General features: G+C 47.1%; 1 protein-coding gene and 1 pseudogene across 1 annotated transcript in view; both read right to left on the bottom strand.

The window, feature by feature from the left end:
* Positions 1 to 26,185, bottom strand: part of LOC147692232 (neurexin-2-like) — a 1,848,214-nt gene that overhangs the window by 1,542,470 nt on the left and 279,559 nt on the right. The window lies entirely within an intron of this gene.
* The window catches only part of LOC147692233 (SLC35A4 upstream open reading frame protein pseudogene), a 61,248-nt pseudogene continuing 52,465 nt past the window's right edge, over positions 17,403 to 26,185 (bottom strand).

Below are 26,185 nucleotides of genomic sequence, written 5' to 3'. Positions count from 1 at the left end.
TGAGCACCAAGTGAGGGGTACAGGCACTTATGAGGACCTATGAACAAACCCAAATGAAAAGTACTGATTAAACTTGTGTTCTGCATTTTCCTCGAGGGTCAAATTGATACATCCAGGGAGCTTTCAAGTCACCATTCACCAGAAGACCTCATTATTTTGAAGAGAAAGAGACCCAGAATCCAGAAAAGCGAAGTGAAGAATGATACTAAGTTTCATGTTACTGGATGAACTTATACAAGATACTGTCAATATCCCTATAAAGTCTCCTGACAATTAAAATTGTGACTAAGCAAGAACTTCCTTTTGACAGTAGGTCCCAATAGATTACAGTGGTGTTAAAAGTGGGGTATTTAACAAAGTGATAGACGTTATGATCCAATCCATTACCATGGAGACGCTGGTCCCCCAGTTGTCAGAGGGACAGAGACATTTACAGCTGGTGCTCGAGCAACAGACCCAAACAGTTCAGAAAGATAGGGAGGTCTTCCAGGAGGCAATAAAATAAAAGGCAACCCTTTTGACTACCAACTAGAAGGTACAGGACACCGCTATTCTATGACTCACAGCTGCAATATCTAGCTCTAGAGTGCACCCAAACGTCCCGGGAACTGTGTTCCAAAAATATCAAGGAAAGGATCCTGATTATTGTTTTATTAACTTTATACGAATTGCTACTTCAACAATCTTGCCACCAGAGACATGGGTCCAATACATTGCAACGCTGTTGTCAGGAGAATTACAGGCTGCATACCAGCCAGACAATCCTGATGGGAATACACCCTTTGCATATGTAAAAAGGACCATATTAGAATGACTGGGGTATGACCAGGAGTACTATCGAAATGGCTTCAGAAGATAAAAATTGACTATTGGGGACAACCCTAGAGCTTTATACTATCGCATCAAAGATTTAGGCAATAGATGGCTTCAAACCAGCCCTTCCACTGTGGAAGAGGTTACTGAAAGAGTATACCTTGAACAATATTTAGAAACTCTCCACAACAATACTAAATTTTGGGTAAAACAGCATCCACATCTGACTGTACAAGTGGCAGTTGACCTTGCCTGTGCTTTTCACTATTCCCCTGAATTCAGGGTGACACCTATCTGTACTCCTGCGTTTTCTCCAAAAACCCCTAACCAGGGAGGGGGAACAACAGGGGAACCCAAACCAATATTCATCCCATGAGGACCAGTGAAGATACCAATGAGAGGGACGGCTCCATTTAGGGACCCCAGTGTTTTCACTGTTCTGAGCGGGGTCACATTTCTACAACTGTCCACTAAAAGTTACACCCAGTAAGCCCATGGAAATTGGGTATGCCAAGAGTAAAGCTTTGCTTACAGGCGAAATAAAACGCCAGCCTATAGGAAAAAGATCTACATAAATGGTCGCCCTATTGTCACTCTACTCACCACACTTTGTCACCATACTGTAGTCAGTCCGGTTATGGTTTCACTCCCACAAATTAGAAGAGGAGAATATGTGCAGGTCACTTGAGTCCATGGGAACAAGAAAGAGGGTACCTCATACAACAAACTTCACCGAATACGCTGAATGCCTGGTTCCAAGAGTCCCCGTTCTATAGTAGTGAGATTGAGACTCCACCAATAAAGCGAGGGAAGACTCTAGTGGAGAAAAGAAGCAAAAATGTTTATTATAGATTGTTGCCTCAGGCTTCAGCGCCATGTCTCCTTTCCTCCACAGAGAACTTCCAAGCTTCCCCTCGAAACCCCACATGGCACAAACAGACAATAGTACCCTGAAACATGCCTAGGAGCAGGTTACCAATGAGAAGAGGGGACAGGTAGACCATATTTTTTTTCTCTAAAAGGCGGCTTGTTATATAGATGCAATCAACAAGGCCCAGATTAAACGATGCAACTGGCAGTCCCAATAGTCTTCTGAATCAGGTACTGCATCTTGCTCATAGTGAAGTGGGAAGTGGACACTATGGACAAGAAACTACACTAAAATATCTGTCAGAAAAATTCTACTGGCCAGGAGTTTATCAGGAGGTGGCTCTGTTTTGTGACACCTGTCCCAGGTGTCCGTTAATTAACCCAGCTGACATAGTCAAGGCCCTCCTTCAACCTCTTCCTATTATTGATATTCCTTTTCAACAAGTGGGAATGGAGTTAGTAGAACCTTTAGTTCCCTCTGCCAGGGGACATCAATACACACTTGTCTGTGTAGACTCACCACATGCTGCCCTGATTCAATTCCCCTTACTAGCATGTCTCCAATAGCAGTCGCCTAGGCTATGGTCTCCTTCTTTGTCTGGATGGGTTTTCCTCATGAACTTTTAACAGACCAGGGTACACCATTTATGTCTCCACGGATAAGCCTGATATGTAAACTATTAAGTAGCCAACAGATTCAAACATCTGTCTATCACCACAGATGGATGGTCTTGTGGAGAGAAATAACCGAACCATTAAGACTGCTAAAAAAAAAAAATTGACACTACCGGAAAGGACAATGATTGCAAGTTACCACTAGTACTTTTAGCCATCAGGACACATGAACAGAAGTCGACTGAGTTTTCCCTCTTTGAACTCCTGTATATGAGAAAAGCCCCAACCCTACTTGACATGGTTGTTAGAGCATTGAACCGAAGAGGAAGACGAGAGGCAATCAACCCTTCGATATTGTTTCTCTCTAAAGGAAACTCTGGCTACTCTTTGGGAGGAAAAACAAAAAAGGATCACAATGTGGGTTCAAAAGTGAGGGAGTTCAATATAGAAGACGCAGTGTTGATTTTATTACCTACTTCAGAAAATAAACTGTTGGCGACATGGCAAGGCTCATACTCCATACAGAAAATATTAACTCCAGTCACGTACAGAGTAGCCATTTCTAATAGTGGTAGAGAAGGGCAAATACATCACATGAATCCTTTAAAAGCTTAGGAAAACCCCTCACAAAGTCATACAAAGCCCAACATGACATTACAATTTGTAAACGCTACTAAACCATTAGACATACCCCGTCATGTCCTTCTCCTCCCCTACCAAATAATTGTCCCTCATTTTGATATCTCCCTCATAGAGTAAGCCGTCTCTTGTGCACTTCTCATGTGCCAAACTGCCTTCCTCCCCCATGCTCTGTGTTATCTGGCTCATGTTATTCTTCCTTGTCCAAAATGTTACTCTACCTCATGTCCTGATATTCCATTTTCCCACCAAACTCCCCATTACTCCATTCGCTTCTACATTGCCCTTTACAACACCATTTTTAAAAAAAAGAATATTTTATTTTTATGTATTTATTGTTTGCAGCACATTAACACAAGCCTACCCGACTTAAAAAAGCACTTTCGCTCTACTTGTTTTTCTTTTTTTAATTAGCAATCCATCACGTATTCTTCCCCTGTGTACGGTTTTAAAAAACCTACAGCTGTGTGGTAGCCCACACAGAGTGACCTCTTTATTTGTCTTATATGTCATTGTGTATATTTCTGCTATATTATGTGCTTTCCTTGCTATTAATGCTGTACAGCGCTCTGAGACCTCCGATTCGTCACAAGTCAATGTGTATACTAGTGTTAAATTGTGTTATTTCCTCGCTACTAATGTTGTAAAACTCTCCGATACCTTCGGGTCTGGCCAGCGCTATATAAAAATCTTACATCAATAAATAAATAAATAAAGATGAGTCAATGAGGGGAGGTCACTTCAAAGCAATCTGCTCATGTGTTTTAGGTACCATTGCAAGACTACCCCTTCCAACCCCGCAAGTATTTCATAGCGATTGGCCAGGGGGGATAGAACTCAGTTCTACCTTCAAGATTCTGTCTATATGGTCTCTTTTCTTGACCATAGTGGGGGTAGCTTATTTGGGAGGTGGATACTCGCGTATAAAAATAATTTAGACCTAATTATTGAATGTCCCCCACCCCTCCTATCCCTGCTTCATAGCAAATAAACCTGACCACCCTAGGATCTCTGAAATTTACAATTATGCAATCTCCCTCTATATCTTTTTGTCTACAACCCACCCAGCTCACCCTCCTTACGTGTACAATTTCTGCATTTGTGTAGGCTGGGAGTGACTTATTCCTGTTGAGCCAGTGTATAACCTTATTTTTCAGCTCTCTATGAGATTCCACCTTGTCTACATTAATCCCCGGGACTCCTGCCAAAATCACCGTATACGGGACAGATTCAGGAGGTAGGTTGATACGGGGGAGATGCTTTTTCCCACCCTCTTTACCTTGGGCATTAATCCCTTTTTTCATCGTCTCATCTGCCCGATCACTGATTACGCAGTGGTTACCTTCCTCCCTACCCAACACTTTATCACCCACCCTAATAGGGTATGAAGGATTGCTCAGTTCAGAGGGACGCGCGGGACTGAGAAAAGTTTTCCTATTTTTATCGCTACCCACAATGTTAACTACTTTTGGAAGGCAGTCCTTAGCATTGATACTGGGACCAGGATCCTGGTCTTGTTGTTGGTCACTAGTTGTTCTATTTGATCAAAAAGAACATCATTTGGTCGTTTAGCAACTAGTTGAGCAGACGGTTGATCAGACTTTTGGGAACTTATGTCCACAGTGGAGTTAGGGAAGTACTCATTACTAGTTAAGGAGGAAGTCTGCCTAGAGGTTTTAGTTATTTTCGCTGTTCTTTCCTTTTGGGGGCCTCCTCCTCGCTTTCTTTTCCCAATGTTTGCTGAGCCATAGTTCCTTTACTCGCTTTTGGCTCAGTGATCTGATTTGTGTTTGTACTGGGGAGACTAGGTGAAGATAGCACTGTTGTATTCCCCCACCTGATTTCTATGGAAGGAAGATTCTCTATAGACATATTTAGAGGCGTGGGAGCAACAGATCCATCAGAGTCTACCGATAGTAAACTTGTTCTGGGGCTCACATCACCCATGGCCTGCTTAGCTAAATGCTGGTCCGGTGTAAGCGCAGACCTAATGGTGCCCAAGGATGAACGTTTGGAAAATATGGGGTCTAGAGATAAACGTTTCTCGGTTAAGCCAATCTCGTGTTCCAATACAACTGCCGCCCTAGTAATAAACTGGTCGAGCGTACCAGTCACTGACCCCCCAATAGTACTGGGCATAGCCTTTCTTCCTTTCCCAGATCGAAGTGCCATTTGGCTAAAGTGCTCAAAAAATTAAGATGATGATAAAAACGAGCAGGTATAAGAAATATTAACCAAGTGATAGAATTCACTTTTCGATGCCCCAACCATCCCTATTTTCATATGTGAGTTAGCATCATATGACTAACTGATGAAGTACGTATATGTGCACGTGTGTGTATTTTTCCTCTTATTACCTGATTATTCGAATATATGTGTGACGACACTAGTTCCTTAGCTTAGCTTGTGTGCCTCCATTTTGCGTATCTCTCTGTGTCTGCGAGTCGCACTCGCTCATCTGACCCTCCCGTAGGAATAGAGAATTTCACTAAGACAGCAGTTTTCGTTTCTCAGCTTACTGTGGCCAAAACTAACAAGTCTCGTTATCAGTAATGTTCTCATGCCCAGAGACGCTGAAGCCTAGCTCCACGGCCTTGAGTAAAGATAGCGATGTATCCCTTGCAGGTGCAGATGCCTACTGTATGAGGACATTGTTCCCCTGTCTGGGTTTCAGTAATTTTCCAGAAGGGGCGTACCCTAATGAACTGTGTTGCATTATAATGTACTGCTGTGATGAAGAGAGTCAGTCCTCTCGACGCACTCTTTGGGGTGATGGTTGGACAGGGCCCTCTCATATGGGAGTTTGTGGCCTAATAAAATACTCTGTTTATTCTTCTCCACTGTCCGGCTGACTTCTTACAGAATTACTATAGGTGAGTGCGGTAAGTCACTCGGGTGGATTTGAGCCACGCTTATCAGATGGCGCCCGAATAGGGACCCCGCGATAGAGATCTTTCTCACCCGTAGGTGGGTAGCAGAAGACCGGGGACCCGCTGGTCGGCACGGTGGGCCCGGGTACCCATCTGATGCCGAGCTTGGTTCTCGCAGCGCTGCCCCACCCTGCTGATCGGGAGAGGTCCCGGTTCGGATCTTACGCCGGGGTCCAGAAGGCGGAACTCGAAGCTGACCGTGTTGGTCCTGGCAGCCGGAGGTGGAGAACGGTAGAGGTCGGTACCGCCTACGGAAGGTGAGTGGTCCACCTGTGATTGTTTAAGGAACTGAAGTGTTTCGGGAGACTAGGGTGTCTCCGGTGGTTTGAGGAGCCGGTGTGCTCCTGGGGCTAGTGTGCTCCGGGGAACTCAGAGTGCGAGCAGGCGCTCTGACAGACTTGACGAGGTTGGGAGGATATTTGGATATATAGTTTGTAGTAATCCGACCGGGTGGTACTGTGGTGAAGGCGTGGCTCATTACGGGTGGACTCCGGAACTCACCCTGAACTCCTTGAGTGGTGGTTCAGTGGAGGTGGGCCCTGGGTCTCCTGTGGTAAAGTGCGCAGCGATCCATAGTGCCGCACGGGGAGCGGATGTGTTCTCCATCCTCAGAACAGTTAGTGTACTGTTCGGTCTGCGGTAGGGTCCAGGTTCCCCAGGACTTGGTCGACGGGCCTTGTCCCATTTGGTAACACGTGTTTTGGAAGAATTTTATATGTGTATGTGTGTCCTAATGCATATTATGTGTGTGTAAATGAGCTCGAGCTAGCGATTCAAGGTAACGAAGTTTGTGGAGGAGTGTTTTATTTCACACCAAGGTAGAGATGCCGTGTTTCAGTAAGTTACGATGTTTTGGATGTTGTTGTCGCCCCTCAGATTCCAGGCTGGCTGAGAGCCAACCTGCACCCCCTGAGGGCACTCCAAGCTTTGATATGTATATCAAGCATGGATTGCCCCCGATTTTGTTTGGCACTTTATGGCATCGATACACCGCTGACAATGTGGATTTGCAGTGGCCTTTGACGGGTTCTTTTGAAGAAGCTAAATTGGACTATTTACAGGACAAATTGTTTGCTAGGAGTAGCCGTCAAAGCATGTTTGATTCTTTAAGAGTGTGGCAAAAGGAAGCCAGGAAACGTAAGTTGAGAGAAGAGAAAGAGGCTTTTAAAAAGTCCGCGCAGACAATGGGGCAGAAAGCGAGAGAACATACCAAGAATGAGAATGAGCAGCGTTTGGAGCGCGCAGATAGGTTTTGCAGGTTGAAAGAAAATAAAAGTTATGTAGTACGAGAGGATGAACAGGATGAGATGGAAGACATTTTGAGTACTCGACCCCCTCCTCCTTATGCTCCGCAGTCATTGTATCCCTCTCTGCCAGCTCCCGCCTCTGCTAGTGGGGATCCAGGTCCATTGGCAAGTGCCCCGCACCAACATGGCGCAGCGATTTCTGCTTCCCCGCCCTCGACACCCCTCGTTTCTTTGCTCCAGACCACTTCACCCGCTCCCTCCCAATTTTCTCTAGCACTCCCTACCGTTTCAGCTAGCACCACCCCTAGTCAGGAGATGTCAATGCCGAGTCGAGGCGCAGGTAGTGGACTGCTCTCACAGGTACGGAAGTTGCTTACGCGTTCTACGGTTGGTTTGGATGAGAAAAGTATAGTGGCCAACCAGGCATGCCAGTGGGGTAGGAATAACATTTATTCGTTTGAAGACATTTGGTCTACAATGAAAGATTTTGAGCCTTTGATGCAACAGCACGCTTTGTGGCACATGTCAAATGTATTAATAACGTTATGGGAGCAGGGGTATGGAGGTGTGGCTCCGGCGACTTTACGAGATATACAGAACGGAGCCTACAGAACGAATACTGGGGTGAAGGAGGTGATGCGCAGTCTACGTGCTTTATTACAGTATAGGAATGAATTACCCTCAGCAGGTGTACCCCATTTTCCAGGTATACATCCAATGCGTGAAGTGCACCCTATCTTTCATCCCGAGATGCCCGAGATGGTAGATCCGGTCACGAAGGCTGTCACCAGGAACAGGGTAGATGCACATTTCCAGGAGCAGTGGGTGTATACACCATGGAAGAGAAGTGAGGTACTGGCTTTAAAGGCCCAGTTGCCGGACTCTAGAAAGAACCCGACTGCGTATTATAAAGAGTTGACGGAAGCTGCTTCTTCCACTGTAATGACTTTAGCTGATGTTGAACTGTTTTTTGGGCTCCTGGTCCCGGTCGATGTATGGCGCCAGGTAAAGGGCACAGATCATTCAGAAGAACTGGGTGGTACGTGGCAGGAGTTACAGGATTGGGATAAGGAACGTAAGCCAGGAGAAAAGCCGAAAGCTGAGATTTTGGCATTGCCGGGGCGCATAATAAAATACATGCACGCTCTCATTCCCCCGAAGAAGGTAGACTGGGACAAGTTGACGGTTTGTAAGCAGAAAAAGGATGAGGCAGTCTCGGACTTCTTCACGAGGTTTGAGGAGACGTTTATGGATTTCAGTGGGCAGGATGTGTCACAGGATGGAGGGTTGCGACTCTTTGTTAATAGGTTTGTCATGAACTTGTTGCCTGAAATTTCGGCAAGATTGCAAGCGTCGGAGAGTACGTGGACGACGTCCTCTCCCTCTGGTATTCTCAGCATGGCTCAATATTATGAACACAGAGAAAATGAGAGCAAGGACAAGCAGGAAAAGAAGGCTAAGGATTTGAAGACTAGAGTTTTGTTACAGCAAGTGTCGGGGGGCCGAGTGAGAGGTGCGGCTCCAGGACGTGGTGGTGGCGGCTATGGCAGAGGTGAAAGTAGGGAAAGATTGGGACCGAATCAGTGTGCGAAGTGTAAGCAAGAGGGGCATTGGTGGAGGGATTGCCCTCTGTTTCAGTCGAATGCCGGTTCAGGGCGAGGACGAAGAAGAGGAGGTGGTGATTCCGGGAGACAGAATGCGCGGTCAGATGGAGGCGGGAGGCACGAGGTAATTACTTCGACAATGGTGCAGACAGGCAACAGCTGCAAAGGGGCGGTGGTCAGTACTATAATGATGATTACTCCGTAGACGATCTGACAGGGTTCTCCCATAACTAGGACAGCGTAGGGCAGAGCGAGGGACCAGTGCCTGTGGAAGTTGATCAGAGGGGACCCTATGTCGAGGCAGACTTATTGGGGTCTCAGCAAAAATTTCTAGTGGATACGGGTGCAACGAAAAGTTCAGTGGCTCATTCTCGGGTCCCCGGGGCGGCTCTGTCTGGAAAGAACAATATCTCTGTGGGTTTTTCAGGTACCCCGGTGATTAGCCCTATTTCCAAACCTCTTACATTAACGATTGGTCCTTTCACTGTTGATTCGCCGTTTTTATTGACCTCAAATTGTGGAGAAAATTTACTGGGTTTAGACTTATTGAAGAGGTTGCACGCCACCATTTATTGTTCTCCGGACGGCGTGTACCCTACGCTAGGCCCGACTGTTGCTCGCCCACTACAATGTTTCTCTAAAGATGACCCACTACCACCTGAATTTGATGGGATACCCGACAGCTTGTGGGCTACCAATGATACGGATGTGGGTAAAATGGATATCGCCCCAGTGACAATAAAGGTTAAGGTGGGAGCGAAATTACCAAGGGTACCACAGTACAGAATTCCTTGGGAGGGAGAGAAAGCCCTGTTGCAAATAATACAAGATTTGATTCGGTCAGGTGTAGTGGAAGAGACGGATTCGAACATATGTAACAGCCCCATACTGCCGATCCTTAAAAGACGGTCGCCTAATGCTACAGATAATACTCCTGATGTATATAGGTTTGTGATTGATTTGCGCCATGTGAATAGAGTAGTGGAGCCACAATACCCGGTGGTCTCGGACATCACTACGATATTGACAATGATTCCCCCATCTGCTAAATATTTTTCTGTTCTGGACCTGAAGAATGCTTTCTTCAGTATCCCAGTACATGAAGACAGCCGTTATCTATTCGGATTCTCATTGGCTGGCCGAAGCTTTAGGTTTAAAAGAATTTCCCAAGGTTACACTGAAAGTCCGAGCATATATAGTCAAGCACTGAAGGCACAATTGGATGAATTGGAACTTCCACCTGGCAACGTTATGTTGCAGTACGTGGATGATATCCTGATTGCATCGGACGACGAGAAGGGTTGTCGGGATGCTACAATAAAATTACTTCATCATTTGGCAAAGAGGGGGCATAAGGTGTCCCTTCCAAAATTTCAATATTGTCGAACGGAGGTTACCTACCTAGGCCACCTCCTTTCGAAAGTGGGGAGGAGATTGACGCCAGAGCGCATAAAAGCGATAACTAATATGAAGGTACCTAACACGCAGCGAGAGGTACGCGCATTCTTGGGCATAACATCGTATAGTCGCCAGTGGATACCTAATTATGCGTTACTAACAAAACCCCTATTGTATCTGACTACCAAAGAATTGCGAGAACCCCTACCCTGGACCCCTGCATGTCAGGAAGCGTTTGAGTCACTAAAAACCGCTTTATGTTCTGCACCCGTTCTGGGAACACCTGATTACCAGAAGCCTTTTGTTCTTTATGTACACGAGGCGCAAGGTTGCGCGTTGTCTGTCTTAACACAATGTTTCGGAGGGAAACAGAGACCCTGCGCTTACTTTTCTGCGATGCTCGACAATGTGGCAAGAGCGCTGCCGAGCTGTCTGAGAGCCACGGCGGCTGCTGCGGTCTCTATAAGACAATCGGCAGGGCTCGTATTGGGTTCAGACCTCACAGTAATGGTACCGCATGCTGTGGACATTTTACTAAACAGAACACAGACGCAGCATTTAACGAGTGCTCGTCTTACCGGCTATGAGATGACCCTCTTTGCACCCCATGTGACGATAAAAAGGTGTGCTACACTGAATCCTGCCACATTGTTACCTATCCCCACGGATACAAAGGACGATGACATACACGACTGTTTGTTTCGGAGAGAAGAAGAGACAAAGGGGAGGGTGGATCTGACGGACAAGCCCTTAGACGAACCGGACGGGGAGTTGTATGTGGATGGGTCTTGTTTCAAACTTGCAGATGGTACATCGACAGCAGCATATGCAATAACGACATTACAGACGGTAGTGGAGACCTCTAGAATACCTTACAATTCGGCCCAAGCTGCAGAAATTATAGCTTTACTGAGAGCATGTGAACTGAGTGAAGGACTGGACGTGAACATTTATACTGACAGCCAATACGCCTTTGGCGTGGCTCATAATTATGGGCGACTATGGGCAGAACGGGGATTTCTGACTTCACATGGACAACGCATACAGCATGGTCCGCTGATATTACGACTGTTAACAGCATTGACGTTACCCAAGCGACTGGCTGTGATAAAGTGTAGCGCACACAAGACAATAGTGGATGATGTGGGACGAGGCAATGCCTTTGCAGACCAAACGGCAAAAGAGACTGCTCGGGAAAAATTACCACGGATGTTTGTGGCAGGCCCAGCTAGATGGGTGCCAGACGTTAACATGTTTGCAGATACTGTACAGAGTATGAAAAATATACAAGAGAAAGCGACTGAAGATGAACTGAGGACATGGAAGGATGGTGGGGGGCGATTGGATGCTGATGAATGTTGGACCGATGTGACCGATAAGAGACGGTGGTTACTTCCGAATGCATATGTCCTTCCAGTGGTAACGATGGCTCATGGGCCTGCACATATTAGCGCCAAGGGTATATGCAAGCTGTTGGACCCAGTGTGGAGCAATAAAAATATCTCTAAAGTGGCGACTCACTTGGTTCTACAGTGCATGGTATGTTTGAGGCACAATCCAGGAAAGGGTACCCCTGTCCCAGTGGGAAATTTTGCACCTCCCTCTTTCCCTTTTGAGGTGATTCAGATGGATTATATTGAAATGGAAAGGGTCAACAATCTCAAATACGTCTTGGTGGTTGTATGCGCTTTCAGTAGATGGGTGGAGGCATTTCCAACAAAAGATTGTACAGCCATTTCTACTGCAAAAATGCTGATTAAGGAATACTTTTCTCGCTTCGGATTGCCTAGGGTGATCTGGAGTGATAATGGCACGTCCTTTAATGCTGAATTGATGAAGCAGATATGTAAAGGCTTACAGATTTCCCAAAAGTTCCATGTGGCCCAACATCCTCAGGCCGCAGGACTTGTGGAACGATTTAACGGAACGTTAAAATTGAAGATGGCCAAAATACAGGAGAGTACAGGACTCCGTTGGCCAGATGCCCTTCCTTTAGCCTTGCTTTCTACGAGAGTAACTGTAAACTCCAAAACGGGTGTCTCCCCTCACGAAGTGATATTTGGCCGCCCAGCCAACGTTTGGGGAGTACCCAGGCCTAAATGTTTCTCTGAAATACAGTACCCTCTGTTGATAGACTACTTGTATGCTTTGACTAAAGATCTTCGTTCTATTCATCAGCAGGTAGCAGACACCCTGAAGCCGTTGCCGGAGGGGCCTGGACATTCCATCCACCCAGGGGACTGGGTCGTCGTAAGAAAATACCAACGGAAATCCTGTCTGGAGCCCAGGTGGTCGGAGCCTCGACAGGTGCTCCTCACTACACGTACCGCACTTCGAGTGGAAGGTAGGAAGGCGTGGACGCATGCATCGCACGTGAAGAAAGTCCCGCTACCGTTACCCTACGACCAATGGGTGAGAGAAGGCATTGCTGACGAGGAACATGAGCAAATACCCAGATATGTTCCCCTCTCGGATGCTTCATTGAGGGGAGAGGAGCAACGTGACAAGGAAAACTCAAAGTCACGTGCAGAACAAAGTGCTTCAAAGAGCTCTGTTACTCCCGTTGCTACTAGTGAAGAGGCGTCAGAGAGTTCAGTACCTGCCATAGATACACCTGTTTTGTTCACTGACCCCGAAGTGCGAGGGAGCACTCGCTATAATCTGCGGCCCCAGAAAAAGTGACAAGTGTAATGGACTAAACACTGGAAGAAGGGCTTAGTGGACATTCTGATATAACGAAGATTTAGTGGTAGGGATGGACTTGTAAGAGCCCTGGTGTTTAGCCGAAGATTGTGTTCTATGAGACTATAGAGTGGTGTGGGCCCAGATTAAGTGCTCCTCTGTTTCAATTGCTGTGTGTCAAGCGACGTGGGATTAAGGTATGGACGGTAAAAGCCTGCCTGTGAGGCTTTGAAGGACACAGGGAGAAGATCCCTTTTTAGGGTTGAAGAACCCCTCTGGCCGGTTTCAGTGGATAGTCTGGGACTATTTTTTTAGAAGTGTTTTTCCATTTTTTGATACATTTTTGCAATTTTAAATATGTACCCTTTTGGCCGCCCCATCCCTGATGAGGAGCAGCCCTTTGCGGCTCCTCCGAGACCCTTGCCTGATTCTCCCTGGTTGGCCCTTTCCCGGAAGGGAAAAATAGTGCTCCTTATTATTGTGCTCATTGCTTTCCTAGTGACTCTTGGTATATTGTTTTTCTTGGATAAAGTCTATCCCGTTCATGTGTTTGCACCAACACCTACTGCTGTTCCTGAACATAACATGGTTACTGTAGATTATGGTGAACGAATGCTTAGACGAGGTTACAAAGAAAATGTTTTTATAAAGACTTTGCACCATGCTCATGCCACCACCAACCTTACGGATTGTTGGGTTTGTGGGCTCTTACCTTCTGCTGCCTACAAGAAGGATAGATTTCTAGCGCTTCCTTTGACACCTGTGAATATTTGTGTGGGGTGGTATACTCTCATAGGTCTTGTCAAATATTTTCAGCAGCCAGATTCTCTGACTCCCCGACTGCAGAATAGGGGATCGACAATGACAATGCGAGTACGTCCTCTGCCTCCCTCTTCTCTTGGACGGATATATACTGACGGACGTTTTGATCAGACATTTATAGAGACGTGGGAAAAAAAGGTGGGCCGGTTTTTAATTCCAAATGACACTGACAAAGTTAGGGAAAGTTTTCTACAACTGAATTCCTCCTTGTCTTATAGACACCCACCAAAGGGAAATGACAGTGTTAAGTCTCTGATACCTTTGGCTGTAGTGGGTCAGCCACCATTCTTTTGTATAGAGGATAGGGGCCCCATCAAGGTTGGTAATAGTTCTTGTAACGTGACGGCATTAATACGCTTGCCTCTCAGCCCCTCTTTGGTTACTCCCCCAGTATCTATTTTGTGTGTGGAGATAATGTATACTTATGGTTGCCTGAAGGTTGGGGTGGGGTATGTTATTTAGCATATATGATTCCTCCTGTATATGTGGCACCCTCCGACTATCACAAGACTCATCGTAGGTTTCCCAGTCCACAAGAGCAGCGTAAAAGGAGGGAACTTCAGGAACTTCAGGTAGATGACGTTGACCAGACGGACACTTCTCTACAACAATGGACTGATTTTTCTAAGGGCCATCTGCCTTTCTGGGGTCCGATATTTAATAGTAGGGCCATCCGACGACTGTCCAGGGTGATGGAGAAGGTAGTCCTTACTGAAGCTGACATTACGACTAACATGTCCATTGAGATTCAGGCTATGAGATTATTCACGATTCGGAACAGGATGGTGCTTGACGTCATCCTGGCAGATAGGGGCGGGGCCTGTCGCGTCATCGGGACGTCTTGTTGTGTATATATTCCAGACTCAGCTCCGACTGTTAACTTGGCAGTACAGAAACTTCATAGGTTAGCGACTGAACTCCATCAGGATAACGGGACATGGTCCTTGCAGGGGTGGCTTTGGGGTGCTTTCTCCTCCTGGGGATGGAAAATATTGATGGGTTTAGTTGGAGTGGTGAGCATAATACTGACGTGTTGCCTTTGCATATACTGCCTTCCCCCATGTTGCTCTATGTGTGCTACGAATTTGCGACCACGAAAGAAGGTGTCAGGTCAATATACTGCCTCTATCATTACTGACATTCCTGATGCACATTGGATGATGTTTATTGCAGATGATGTTTTTGAATAAATATGATGTCCTGCCCTTAAAATGGATGTAAAGGCGCTACCTTTGGCAAATAAATGCATGGCTGCAGTTAGCCAATGATGCTAAAAGGAGGGTCTGATAGAATTCACTTTTCGATGCCCCAACCATTCCTATTTTCATATGTGAGTTAGCATCATATGACTAACTGATGAAGTACGTATATGTGCACGTGTGTGTATTTTTCCTCTTATTACCTGATTATTCGAATATATGTGTGACGACACTAGTTCCTTAGCTTAGCTTGTGTGCCTTCATTTTGTGTATCACTCTGTGTCTGCGAGTCGCACTCGCTCATCTGCCCCTCCCGTAGGAATAGAGAATTTCACTAAGACAGCAGTTTTCGTTTCTCAGCTTACTGTGGCCGAAACTAACAAGTCTCGTTATCAGTAATGTTCTCATGCCCAGAGACGCTGAAGTCTAGCTCCACGGCCTTGAGTAAAGATAGCGATGTATCCCTTGCAGGTGCAGATGCCTACTGTATGAGGACATTGTTCCCCTGTCTGGGTTTCAGTAATTTTCCAGAAGGGGCGTACCCTAATGAACTGTGTTGCATTATAATGTACTGCTGTGATGAAGAGAGTCAGTCCTCTCGACGCACTCTTTGGGGTGATGGTCGGACAGGGCCCTCTCATATGGGAGTTTGTGGCCTAATAAAATACTCTGTTTATTCTTCTCCACTGTCCGGCTGACTTCTTACAGAATTACTATAGGTGAGTGCGGTAAGTCACTCGGGTGGATTTGAGCCACGCTTATCACAAGTAAATAATAAATATTAAATAATAAGCCAGATCTAATTTTAAACATGTAGTTACCCTAAAACCAGTACTTTGTAAAAATATTAAACCATTAAAACATCAAGTCTCACGAAATGGATCTGGAGCTTAGGGGGGTGGCCCAGCCCAGCCTCAATCGGCCTCAGACGGTCCCGCCCTTGTCCCGGGCTTTTCCTGGCGCGCGCCCGCGTGTGTCCCGCGCAGCGGAGATCTGGGTTAGTTATATCTAATCAGGCAGGGGGCGGGAAGAGGCACTCAGCTGTGCGTGGTTACGGGGCTGCTGGTCCTCGCAGTCCCGTCCCTCTCACTGCGGTGAAATCCCAGAGCCCAAGCCTTCAGGACACAAGTGCTGGCAAATACGTTAAAAGCGCCAAAGTCTAGGAACAAGAACAACCTCTGCGAGCGGCCCCGCGCGAAGCGGGGGCCGGGAGAGGTAAAGTACTCTTCAGGGCAATCAGGCAGGGGACGGGAAGAGGTACTCAGCTGTGCGTGGTTACGGGGCTGCTGGTCCTCGCAGTCCCGTCCCTCTCACTGCGGAGAAATCCCAGAGCCCAAGCCTTCAGGACACAAGTGCTGGCAAATACGTTAAAAGCACCAATGTTAGGGTCAAAGTCCAGGAACAAGAACAACCTCTGCGAGCGGCTCCCGCGAAGCGGGGGCCGCGAGAGGTAAAGCACTCTTCAGTACTCTTCAGGGCAATCAGGCAGGGGGCGGGAAGAGGGACTCAGCTGTGCGTGGTTACGGGGCTGCTGGTCCTCGCAGTACCGTCCCTCTCACTGCGGCGAAATCCCAGAGCCCAAGCCTTCAGGACACAAGTGCTGGCAAATACGTTAAAAGCGCCAAAGTCAGGGTCAAAGTCCAGGAACAAGAAGAACCTCTGCCAGCGGCACCCAACCAACTCACTATTACCATGGAATTCAAAACATCTAATCTCCTGTCACTTGGAGACTCATTCATTTCTGGGAGCTAGAAAGAAGTCAAGATTGGTGGCATTGAAGCTCTAGAAGTTAGCTGAATTTTTCATTAGCACTCGAAAAGATCAATGTTTGCCCAGAAACTATTTGAAATTGTGCCCGTCAGTTTCTAGAGACTTTAGAGAAACTGGTAGACGTTAAGGGCGTTGAGGCAAAGTAGCCTGTATTATACGCTACTCGAATGACTATGTTCAGGAGCACAGCATCTCTCCAGTTCTTTTTTTACTTTGTCAGTGTAATTACAAAGTGCAATTGTGCAATAATAATACACAAAACCTCAAATGGATATCTCCAGTGTGTTTCACAATTTCGTATCTTTCTCAAGGCTTAGTGTGTACCATCCCTACAGCACAGAATTACTGTGTGTCTGAATTTGTATATAATTTACTAACTACCTTTGATTTGTTTCAGGCCAGCACCAGAAACTACCAGATCTGAGACAAAGAGGCCGCCCATCTCAATACTATAGATGACTTGATGTTAGAACTAGCGACGACCTGATATAAGCAGGATAGACGACTTGATCTCAGGAACAGAGACAGGCTTATACCAGTACTACAGGCAACTTGATGGCAGCATTACAAATGACATCATCTCTACATTAAAGAATACCTGACCTCAGCACTAAAGACAGCCTTACATCAGCACCCGAAGCAAACTGATCTGGTCTCGCACTAGGGACTATCTGACCTCAGCAATAAAGATAAACTGGCCTCAGCACCAAAGAAAACTTGATCTCAAAACTAGAGAAGACCTGATGTCAGCCGTAGACGACTTGATCTCAGCTCTAGCGGAGACTTGGTTTCAGCCCCAGAGATTACCTAAAATCAGCACAAGCTATGCCTTGATCTGAGCAACTTCAAACTAGCACAGGAAGAAACGTAGAGGCACCAAAATAAAAGTGGGCCCTGTTAGGGAATCCGATAGCTAAGTACATGCCTTTGTGCTTGCTATAGGCAATACTTGTGGCAAAAGCAAGTAAAGCCCAGTAAAGCAGAAGATAAGCAGGCCCTCAAAATGTAAAAAAATATTAAAAAACGGTTCACACACTGACCTGGTGGTCCAGTAGCTCTGGCACTGCCAGATTGCCCTATAGGCCCGCCCAGCCCTGGATCTGAGCACAGACATTCTGATTCCAGCACTAGAGTTGACCTGATGTTCATCAACCCTATGGCAGAATAGTGTGCACGAAATGTAAAAATCAATGTATCACAGAGCTGGGTCATGCTAATCCTTTATGTAGGCATGCTTGCAAACTGGAGGGGTTGTGCTGTCATGAGTGGTTATAATTTTTTAAGTGCTATCACATGTTATATTTAAGTTAATTTAAGTCATACCAGCAGTGGCAGCTCCTCCGCTATGGTGGAGGAGCATAACCCCACTGATTTCAAGCAGTGCGAGAAGCAAAAAAAAAAAAAGAAAATTTATTATAACTTTTAGTTATTATCATTTTATGTTTGTGCTGCTTAACGGGCGGGTGGATGGGCGGGGCTGCTCTGCTCTTGGAGCAGGGCAGGGGAGGATTGATTTGCCTACTCCTAAGTGCGCAATGACTGTTTGGTTGCCCCTCTGAGCATTACAGCCTGCATGGAGAACATGCCCACCCCTGCGGCCCCTGGCTAAGTGCCGTGTCACAGCGCTCAGACCAATCACAATGCTACATTGCAGCACGGTGATTGGCTTAGGAGAGGGAGCCTGGCTGCCTGCTTCCTGTTCCTGTAGTCAGGGGCATGAGAACAGGGGCAGAGACGCTGGACCCGGTGGCAAGATAAGATTTTTTTAAATTATACTCCTGCAATCGCAACCACCCCACGCAACTCACCCGTGACCTCCACGCCCACTTCACACCCGTGAGACATGGCAGCCGCCACTGCAGACCAGCCAACTTACATTGTCCTACTGTGAGTCACATGATATGGGCTCCCTTCACACGGTCACCAGGTGAGGCACCTGTATCACATGGTGGCAGGAAAAACAAGCTTGAAACCACTGGGAACGGTGGGCTTCCAGCTCAATCTTTGAAGTTTTTGAACAAGGGATGGTCATTAAGGGGTGTGAAAACAGCCTTGGATATCGGCACCAGTCTCAGCAAGCCTTTTTCCCATTCATTTTTGGAGACGAGGCTTTGTGGAGGGAAGGGTGACAAGAGAGCCAATTAGGTACTTCTTGGCACATGGCTCCACTCCCTCCAAGGCCCTGCACCCTTACATGGTAACATTTTTAGGTCTCGCCTAGCGATGCAGCGCATGCGCTGTCCCCTTGGCAAGACCTATTGTCGTTGGGTTCTTGGCTGAAGGGGACAGGAGATGTGCACTCAGTACGTGTGCACAACCCTGTCCCCGCGTAGGGCTGGCACGCTCACGGCGTCTCTATCAGCTAGCCCCCGGACAGCAGGTGGGCACGCGCACAGAATCTCTTCACTTTTGAGCGCTCCCGCCGCGCGATTTCACTCCCTCCCCGCTGGCTTGTTTATTTAATCATATAGCCATGCAATTTGCTTTCACCGCGCTTGTTTATTTAATTATTTTACCCCCACTTGCTTTCACCACGCTTGTTTCAGTTCTTGCCTCACGCTGAGTTGCCGACAGCTGCGATTGGTTCAGCTTTCTGTCGCCGGTCCCGCCCTCCAAAGTTTCCCGGTCACTTCCCCGCAGTCTGACTACTCAAGTTCCTCAGACCCCACACCCTTTGCGAGCGCTTTGATTACCAAGCTGGGTTACCGTTTCTGAGCTTGTTTTAAATAAGTGCAGAATGACGGTTGTTTAAATCTTGAAAATCCAGACACATTATAACTTGCTTTTAGTATATTAGGTGTTTGATATATGTTGCTTCGGCTACAAGGAGCCGTCATCTCTTTCCAGAGATTTTTGTAGCAGAAGGAGCCTCGCAAAGACAGAGGAGTGGGTAGGGAGTTGTGCGCGGAGCAGGTGATGAGTTCCAATAATGATTGTTTTACGAACATGTAAAATATGAAAAAAAATTGGCATATTCACATTACACCTAAGACAATTGGAGGCACACAGATTTGCCCTAAACCACAAGACGTCTTCTTGAAGTGCCTGCGCCAAGTTTAGAAGTGCTCATATGTTCAGGTTCCAAGCTGAACAATTTACCCACTGCACATTAGGCTGGGTGACACCTGTCGCTTGTAGACACAGGAATCGGCTAGTGAAAAGTGAAGTGTCAGCTTTGCACATTGTGAAGACTCCTCCTATGGATGAGGCTGCGAACTTGTGTGTACCTGCCACTAAAATAACACCTCCAAACAACGGCTGCCCTCGCAAAACAAAATCATTATTGGGCGCTCCACTTTTTGCCTCCAAGTTCGCAAATTGAAAAAAATATATCTTTTTTTGCAATATCTAACATCACAAGAAGTGGTATTTGCAGAAAAATGTATTCACGGAGACGCACACTTTAGCCCATGGATGCAGATAAATATGTAAGGTGGAGAAATTCGACCAGTGGCCGCAAGTTCCAATACCGACATTCGCATTTGATTATAAACTATGCAATTCTTTGCAAGGGGCTTTACCACCTTGAATGGTGAAAACAAAGTCCTAGTACTAAAAAACACTCGAACAGTGTGCTATCTAGTATTGTCTTGCTTTTTTTTATTTTGCAGTTTTATATAGTGCGAACCCAACCGGAAGTTACTGGAGCGCATTACATGAGAACCTGTTACCTTACAAAAGACCTTAAGTATGTTAAATTAAGTTATTTGACCAGAATCGCAAGAGGTTGAGCCAAAACCCGCGATAGGAAGGCGGAAAGGGGAGAATGGAAGATTAAGTGAAAGGAGAACAGTGACAAAGGGAGAAAGCAGGGATGGAAAGAAAGCGCAAGTGAGGTCAAGAGACAGAAGTGTAGAGTGATGAAAGACAGTCACCCTGTGGATGGCATTCGCACCCCTGCATTCAGCTGTTCTGTCAACAGACTCCCACAGATCCTGCACCACGTTTCCGATTCATTATTCCGAAATGTATTTTTTCCAGCTTGTTGAATTTAATTTTCTAGTGGGGGCGCTAAGCTTACGTCACATTCTCGCTTTCATGGGATATGCAGCTAACTGGACCTGTTTGTTTATAGTGACGCAGAAGCACACGCATCCTTCCCCTTTTACCTGTCACCGAACCGCTGCTGCTATTGCCGTATCCTTAAACAATGCATACTTTGTTGGGTACAGCAGCAGCTTCATGTCTTTTTTTTCACTCTGCAACATTTTAAGAAAGCACTGGCAATGTCAACGGTTGTGGTTATTGTGAAGCAAATGTGATTCTGACCAAGTTTCACCAACACAGCACAAATAAATAATGGGACGGTGCAATGCATGATTACATGAAAAAAAAGCATTTGCAATGCAATAGGTCTCACGTTTGCGAGATTTTAAGCTATTGGCATTGTAAATTGCAATGCCTTCCATTTATGTGTTTAAAAAACTGCAATAATAAAAGGCATTTTTATTATTGCAGAAGCTGGAGCAAGATCACAGCAGACCAGCTCGCCACCTCCCTGAGCCAGCACCCTCCTGCCAGCTCAGCGAACCCCAGCCAGGCCGCCGACAACCTCACGAAGTGGATCAGCAACTGCGCGGACGAACTCGCCCCACTGAAGACCCCGCCCAGCAGACCCGGCAGCAAGAAGGCCCCATGGTTCACGAACGAACTCAAGAGCTCCAAGAAGAACTGCCGAGCCCTCGAGAAAGTCTGGAGAAGGGAACCAACACCGGACAACAGGACCTCCTTCAAACTTGCCACCCGGAAACACCACCAGCTGATCCGCGCCGCCAAGAAAACAGCATTCAAGGACCGGTTGGACAACAACGCACACAACTGCAAGGAACTCTTCAACATCGTGAAAGAGCTTTCCAACCCCAGCGCAGGAAACAACGACATCACCCCATCGCAAGACCTCTGCAACTCCCTTGCTTCATACTTCCACAACAAGATCGCGGACATACACAACAGCTTCAACAACCAACCAACGCACACCATGACCGAACAACCTCCCCCCACCACCACCCTCCACGCCTGGACCCCGATCAGCACCGAAGACACCATCCGCACGATGAACTCCATCCACTCCGGATCACCGACCGACCCCTGCCCTCACCACGTCTTCAACAAGGCCGACGCTGTCATCGCACCCCACCTGCGAGACATCATCAACACATCCTTCGACACCACCATCTTCCCTGAGAGCTGGAAACACGCCGAACTCAGCGCTCTACTCAAGAAACCAACAGCGGACCCCACCGACCTCAAGAATTACCGCCCCATCTCGCTCCTCCCGTTTCCAGCCAAAGTCATCGAGAAGACCGTCAACAAGCAGATGGCCGCCTTCCTCGAGACGAACGGATCGCTCGACCCCTCTCAGTCCGGCTTCCGAGCCAATCACAGCACCGAGACCGCCCTCATCGCCGCCACCGATGACATCCGAGCCCTGATGGACAATGGAGAAACAGCGGCCCTCATCCTCCTAGACCTCTCGGCGGCATTCGACACGGTCTGCCACCGCACCCTAGTACGGCGCCTCAGCAACATCGGAATCCAGGACAAGGCGCTGGAATGGATCATCTCCTTCCTCGACGGAAGAACACAGAGAGTCCGCCTACCACCGTACAAGTCAGAGACCTCCGAAGTCATCTGCGGCGTCCCCCAAGGATCATCCCTGAGCCCCACCCTCTTCAACGTCTACATGAGCCCCCTCGCGGCCATCGTACGCAAACACAACCTCAGCATAATCTCCTACGCCGACGACACCCAACTGATCCTCTCCCTGACCAACGACCCCGCCGCCGCCAGAGCCAACCTGCACGAAGGGATGAAAGAGGTAGCCGAGTGGATGACGACCAGCCGCCTGAAACTGAACTCGGACAAGACGGAGGTCCTCATCCTGGGCTCCTCACCCTCCGCCTGGGACGACTCCTGGTGGCCTCCCGCCCTGGGCACCGCACCCAAACCGACAGACCATGCACGCAACCTAGGCTTCATCCTGGACTCCTCCCTCTCCATGACCAGGCAAGTCAACAACGTCTCCTCGGCGTGCTTCAACATCCTACGCATGCTACGGAAGATCTTCTGGTGGATCCCCACCGAGACCAGGAAGACCGTCACCCAGGCCCTCGTCACCAGCCGACTGGACTACGGCAACGCCCTCTACGCCGGTACCACCGCCAAGCTCCAGAAGAGACTCCAGCGGATCCAGAACGCCTCAGCCAGACTCATCCTCGACATCCCACGAACCAGCCACATCTCCGGACATCTGAGAGACCTCCACTGGCTTCCCGTCAACAAAAGAATCACCTTCCGCCTCCTCACCCACGCACACAAAGCCCTACACGACCAAGGCCCGAGCTACCTCAACAGCCGAGTCAACTTCTACGCTCCCAAACGCCACCTCCGATCAGCCAACCACGCCCTCGCCGCCGTCCCCCGCATCCGAAGAGCGACTACAGGAGGAAGGTCCTTCTCCTACCTGGCCGCCAAGACCTGGAACTCCCTCCCGACCGACCTACGCCTGACCCAAGACCACCTCTCCTTCAGGAAGAAGCTGAAGACCTGGCTGTTCGAGCAGTAGCGGCACCCCCCCCCCCCCCCCCCCCCGCCCCCCCCAGCGCCTTGAGACCCTACGGGTATGTAGCGCGCTTTATAAGTGTCACTGATTGATTGATTGATTGATTGTCATTTACAATACCAATAGGACAAATTACGAAAATACGAGACCTATTGCATTGCAAATGCTTTTTTTTTTAGTTGGCAGGCCAGTTATTTGACAGGCCCAAACAGGCTTACTGTTTCGCTCAGACAAATCAAAGGTTAGATTTAACATCTTCTCAGAAAAAGACACATATGCAAAAACAAAGCCACGGAGTAGAAAAAAACAAATCAGTTTCCGCTCTGGTAAAACCAAAGAAAATCGCTTCAAAATGTGATTCTTCATGTCACCAGGTTAGAGACGAGCACGCAGAAATGAACCCTAATCCGCTAGACATAATCACGAATGCTGAACAGGATAAATACTGCAATTACTGTATTATTTCACATAACTGATGTATTTACTTTTTGGCCCTGCTTGCTTGACTTGTCATGCCACTGAAATATAATTGAAATTAATTGGCAGCGAGAGGGAGGAGGAGAACGAATGGAGGAGATTGCGTATGTGTGTGCTGGAGCAGGCAAACTCCCGAATTAGCTGCAAGTACAGAGGAAGATGAAGCCGAAGCAATAATTACTCAAGTAGATGAATCACAGAGCTGATAAAGGCACGCCAAGGGGCATTCCAGCCCCAGCCACTTCCATCTCTAGCCATCTCTTATCTTGCTTGCGCCTGCTTGTCTCATTGCTGCTGGCCTCGCGGCTTCCGCCCTGCCTTTCCTAGAGGGCCTTAAATGGGGATTTGAGGGACACCCGACCAAGGAGGTCTTTGACCCGGGTAGTTTGGGGAAGTGGAGCAGTCTGATGACTGCTCGAGGGTGTGTGCTTTTTTTGGGCTACTTCTGTCACCCAAGAAGTTTATAACTGGGCATTCTGAGGTGTCAGCCACCATTTTGTCTTAGTGACATGGTGGCTGGCACCTCATTAGACAGCGTTTTTGTGGCTGGTAACTAGCGTTTTTCTGTGCTTAGGCGTATCTTGTTGAGGATCGCCATACTTTGCCCTGTTGTGGTGATACCTTTCGTGGGCTTACCATTATGTTGGCGACTTTGTCCAGTGAGGGGATGGTGGTGGAGGCCCTTAAGCTCTTGGAAGACGAGGAGCGCCTTGACCTTGTAGTGGAGGGCGCACTGCAGCGTAGCTTAACCCCATGCTGAAAGCAGGGGGTTGTGGCTGTAGCCTTGGATAGGGTGACCAACTGGCATGGGTGCAAATTCAGGACGGTCAGTGTAAAAATTCAGGACAAAGGGTCAAAATTCAGGACAAAAATTCAGGACAGAAGGTCAAAATTCAGGACAAAAATTTGGGACAAAACATACGTTTTACAGACATATCAGAGGAGGTGGCACACTAATATGTAAGTATGTAGACAACCAAAATAAATACAAGTCAAAATAAGTTCATATAAGGTTGAGACAATCGTGGACTCCACAGTTTCAGTATGCGCGCAGCTTTGCGAAGAGACATTGGCCCTTTCTGCAATCAAGATTTGTGCTAATATAGCAATAAACATTAAATAGTACTTTTTATTTCTATGTTGAAATCTGACTTTTAACTGTACAGTGAAAACGCCGTCAGTTATCTTATTTTCTCCAGCATGGTGCTAAGACTAATGCTGAATGCCTTGCCTTAGTCCGATGCAGAAGAAGGCACACCACATGCGGTCACTAGCAAGTTCTCTACATACTTTATTAAGCAGGGCAAGAAAGGAACAGCACATTTTATAGAAAATTCGACCTTTGGTACTGTACTCTTTGTTTGGTAAGCATGCAGATAGTTGTGATAATTCTGGGCCAAACTTAATACAGTAAGTCCAAAACCTTAAAGACTTCAAACTAAAGACTTTTAAATTCGACCCGAAACTTCAATGCTACAATAAAGTAAAGGTACCAAAACACTTGCCGAGTATAGAGAAGGAGGGTTTCTTATTTGCAGCCTCTTACAGACCATATTCTCAATCAACTAGGTGACAGAAGTTATGTTCCCATACGAAAACACTGCAGCAGAGACCTCGTAGCATTGAGAAGCAGAGTACAAAGCTGGCTGAAGCAGACCCACATTCATCTGCTTTGCAAATCAGATACTTTAGAATTTAAGAAAAACCATCATCAACAACTTGAACTTTGGAAACCAGTTGAAGTAATGTACACTTTCCATTATGAGAGATTTCTGCTGAAATAAAGCCAACTTTTTCTTCATACATCAACTATTAAAATAAAACAACTATATCTTAAGAGTCTTCAGGTCAGGAACGGAAATTTAAAGGCTCCTTTGTTCCAGTGTTGACCTGCAAACTAAGCCTCCTAATTCGTATTGTGTGTGCAGACCGGCTGAGTTGTCAAACACCTTTCCAAGTCAACAATAAAATAGCCTATCATTTTCTCACTAAGAAGGTGTGCACCTATTTTATTGTGCCGATTATTTAAGGTTAACAGCATGAGAGCTGCAATATCTGGGGTGCTTTGCTAGTCTGGTCACCTTTTCTTGAAAGAGCTAATCAGAGATAGTTTGCTCGACGTTCGGAACAGCATAGTTCTGAGCTGAATAGATCCCGAGGCAGGCAACAAAAGCAAAACCTGGGACAGCTAAGGCTCAGAGCTAGGCCACCACATACCCCGCAAGGAAGCCCTTCAGAAATGGAGAACTTAGCAACAAGCCTTCTTGGGTCACACCACCTTGCACCTCCTCCTCCACCCAACGCTGCAATCCTTCAACTTATCTTTTAGAAAAGCCACATCTTTCAGCTTTGGTGTAGAACCCTTGTCCTCAGCGATCTTCACTGGCAAATTATTTGGTGCACGCTGTCACTACAATTTGGCCCATTGTCATTCTATAAGTGCTAATCAGCTGCATTCTTGGAATGAAAATGGGCCACTCCACAGTCTGCGCGAGGTCCCGGAGGGACCGCTGCAGGCAGTTTGAAAGATAGGTGCTAAAGTTTTCACTCAGGGCCT

The sequence above is a fragment of the Lissotriton vulgaris genome, chromosome 9 (assembly GCF_964263255.1).
Source record: "Lissotriton vulgaris chromosome 9, aLisVul1.2, whole genome shotgun sequence".
Taxonomy (NCBI): domain Eukaryota; kingdom Metazoa; phylum Chordata; class Amphibia; order Caudata; family Salamandridae; genus Lissotriton; species Lissotriton vulgaris.
Note: the sequence above shows the minus strand (reverse complement) of the source record. Positions and strands in the feature narration are given on the sequence as shown.